The following is a 3,689-nucleotide window of genomic DNA, read 5'->3' as shown; positions in this document are numbered from 1 at the left end:
CGTCTACCTGAGTGACTGAGCAGCCCTCTTTAGGACCGCACTGCTCACCTCTGTAGTAAGAGGAAGGGGCTAGAAAAGGTGCCCTAAACATTGTTTGCTTCATAGAACCCTGGCCAGCTTACCGCGGCTGGAGGGGATCCCATCTTATGAGGTCGAATAACAAAATTTCAAACAACAACATGCAAGGTGACACCACTCATTATTGGTACATGGAATGTACGCACGCTTCAAGACAACCCCTCAGCAGATCGACCAGAAAGAAGAACAGCCCTGGTCGCCAGAGAGCTCGCAAGATTTAACATCGATATTGCGGCCCTGTGTGAAACTCGTCTAGCCAACGAAGGTCAGCTCACAGAAATAGGAGGTGGTTACACATTCTTCTGGTGTGGACGCAGCAGTGACGAACGTCGTGAATCTGGAGTTGGCTTCGCGGTTAAGAATTATTTTGTCCGCAAACTTGCCAGTCTTCCCAAGGGCGTGAACGATCGACTCATGACACTGCATCTTCCACTACCGAGAGGAAAGCGAGTTATACTAATCAGCGCTTACGCACCCACAATGACGAATTCGGATGAAGTAAAGGACAAGTTTTATGAAGATCTTGATGCCCTACTTTCATCCGTGAAGCGCACTGACAGGCTGATTCTACTTGGCGATTTTAACGCGAGAGTAGGATCCGATCACTCTGCCTGGGATGGCGTCATTGGAAAAAATGGAATCGGCAAATGCAACAGCAATGGCCTACTACTATTGAAGACATGCGCGGCTCATGATCTGATCATCACTAATACCATCTTCCACCTGCCCACTCGCAAAAAGACGTCCTGGATGCACCCACGCTCCAAGCACTGGCATCTCATTGATTATGTCATCGTGCGGAGGAAATACAGACAGGATGTAAGGGTGACCAAGGCCATGCCGAGTGCTGACTGTTGGACTGATCATAGACTTATCATCTCTAAATTAAGCCTTCACATCAAGCCAAAGAGACGTCTGCAGGGAAACAAAGCTGTGATGAAAAAGATCAACGTCAGTAAACTGAGGAACCCCAACACAGCAGCTTCACTAGTAGAAGATCTCGACAACCAACTCTCAGAGCTGCAATTAGAGGAAAATGTTGAGAGGAACTGGGAACGCTTCCGAAATATTGTGCACTTTTCTGCACTAAAGGTTCTTGGACCCTCACACAGGAAACAGCAGGACTGGTTTGATGAAAATGACGAAGAGATCAAGGCTTTACTTGCTGAAAAGCACCACCTTCACCATGCTCATCAGAACGATCCGTCGTCAACAGCTAAGAAAAATGCCTTCAACAACATTCGCAGGACCGTACAGAGCAAGCTTTGCAAGATGCAGGACTCCTGGTTGAGTGCCAAAGCAGATGAAATCCAGAAGTTTGCTGATAGAAACGATGCTAAACGGTTCTACGAAGCCCTTAGATCCTTGTAAGGACCTCGGCCTTCAGGGAGTTCCCCTCTACTGGACTTAGATGGTGTAACTCTCATTACTGAGAAGACTCTGATTCTACAGCGCTGGGCTGAGCATTTCCAATCCGTACTGAACCGCCCATCTTCCATCAATAATGAGGCGATTGACAGAATGCCCCAGGCAGATATTAAGTACAGCCTGGACGTTCCACCATCAGAGACTGAAACCCTACAGGCCATCAGTCAGCTGTCCAGTGGCAAGGCCTCAGGATCTGATGCGATTCCAGTGGAAATCTATAAGGATGGTGGTGCAATGCTTGTTGACAAACTCACTCAGCTGTTCCAGTCCTTCTGGAATCAAGGGTCCATTCCTCAGGAATTGAAAGACACGTCCATCGTACACCTCTACAAGAGGAAAGAAATCAAAAAGTCTGCGATAATCATAGAGGAATCTCACTGCTTTCTAGCACAGGTAAGATCCTTGCACGAGTGTTGCTGAATCGCCTGATTGACCACCTGGAACAGGGTTTACTACCCGAGACACAGTGCGGCTTCCGCAAAGAGCGTGGCACTGTGGACATGATCTTCGCAGTCCGACAGCTCCAAGAGAAGTGTCAAGAGCAGAATTGTGAACTGTAAACCATCTTCGTGGATCTTACCAAGGCTTTTAACACTGTCAGTCGTGAAGGTCTGTGGCGCATCATGCTGAAGTTTGGGTGCCCTGACAGATTCATCCTGATGGTACGTCAGTTCCACGACGGCATGACGGCTTGTGTTCTGGACAATGGAGAAGCTTCAGAGGCCTTTCCCATCACAAACGGTGTCAAGCAAGGGTGTGTGTTGGCACCGACCCTGTTCAGCATAATGTTCTCAGCCATGCTGTCAGATGCCTTTCAGAACAGTTCCTTGGGAATCAGCCTGAGATACAGGACTGATGGGAAACTGTTCAACCTGCAAAGACTCCAGGCTGTCACCAAAATAAAGGAGACTGTGTTACGAGACCTCCTTTTTGCTGACGACTGTGCCCTGAATGCTGGATCAGAGCAGGAAATGCAAGCTAGCATGGATAAATTCACAGCAGCATGCGATAACTTCGGCCTCCTTATCAACATAAAGAAAACCGAAGTGATGCACCAGCCAGCTCCGAAAGCCCAACACCAAGAGCCCACCATCACAGTGAAGGGACAAAAGCGGCAAGCAGTGGACCAATTTACATACCTTGGCAGCACCCTTTCTCGCGCAGTGACAATTGACATCGAGGTCAACTGCAGAATCGCCAAGGCAAGTTCTGCATTTGGCGGACTGCTGACCAACGTGTGGGACCGCCGTGGAATAAGCCTTGCTACAAAGCTTAAAGTCTACCGAGCAGTAGTGCTAACTACCCTGATGTATGCCAGTGAGACTTGGACTGTATACAGCAGGCACGCTAGGCAACTGAACCATTTCCACGTGACTTGCCTCCGCAGACTTCTGAGGATCCGGTGGCAGGATAAGGTGCCAGATACAGAAGTCCTCTCTAGAGCAGGCCTACCGTCAGTTTACACTCTGCTTATGAAAGCCCAGACACGCTGGGCAGGCCATGTTGTAAGGATGCCAGACCACCGCATCCCCAAACAGCTCTTCTATGGTGAGCTGTCTCAAGGAAAGCGATCGCACGGGGGACAAAAGAAGCGATACAAAGACACGCTGAAAGCCTCTCTTAAGTCCCCTGGATATTGACATCACCTCCTGGGAAACCCTGGCACAAAACCGATCGACATGGCATACGCTGATCCACCAAGGCTGCCAGACATCTGAAGCCAGAAGGATAACCATAGCACAAGAGAAGCGAGCACTCCGTAAAGCCAGAGCTGTAAATGCTGTAACAGTGGTGCCCACACATGTCTGCCCGACATGTGGCAGAACATTCCGTGCCTGTATTGGCCTTACCAGCCACCTGCGGATGCACTGTGGACAGCTCACAACCTGCTAGATGTCAAGGTCTTCTTCGAATACGATGGACGAACATCATCATCATATAGAGCAGTATAAACAAGTCATGGTCTGTATGAAATTTTAGTTTGTACTGAATTTGCTAGTGCTTTTTATGTAGCCTGTTGTAAAACTGGGCAAATATCTAGATGAGTTGATGTACCCCCGGGGATACCTTTGCAAACCCCCAGGGGTACAGGTACTGGGGTAGTGAACCAGCTCAACGTGTGTCATTTCAGCCTCCGATGGCAGGATTTCCATGGCACTGGATGCATCTGACAACATATTTGG

General features: G+C 48.9%; 1 pseudogene; it reads left to right on the top strand.

Moving 5' to 3' along the window:
- Window positions 1-258: 258 nt before the first annotated feature.
- LOC120407298 lies at window positions 259-3,113 on the top strand (annotated as a pseudogene).
- The last annotated feature ends 576 nt before the right edge of the window (window positions 3,114-3,689 follow it).

The sequence above is a fragment of the Mauremys reevesii genome, linkage group 6 (assembly GCF_016161935.1).
Source record: "Mauremys reevesii isolate NIE-2019 linkage group 6, ASM1616193v1, whole genome shotgun sequence".
Lineage (NCBI taxonomy): Eukaryota > Metazoa > Chordata > Testudines > Geoemydidae > Mauremys > Mauremys reevesii.
Note: the sequence above shows the minus strand (reverse complement) of the source record. Positions and strands in the feature narration are given on the sequence as shown.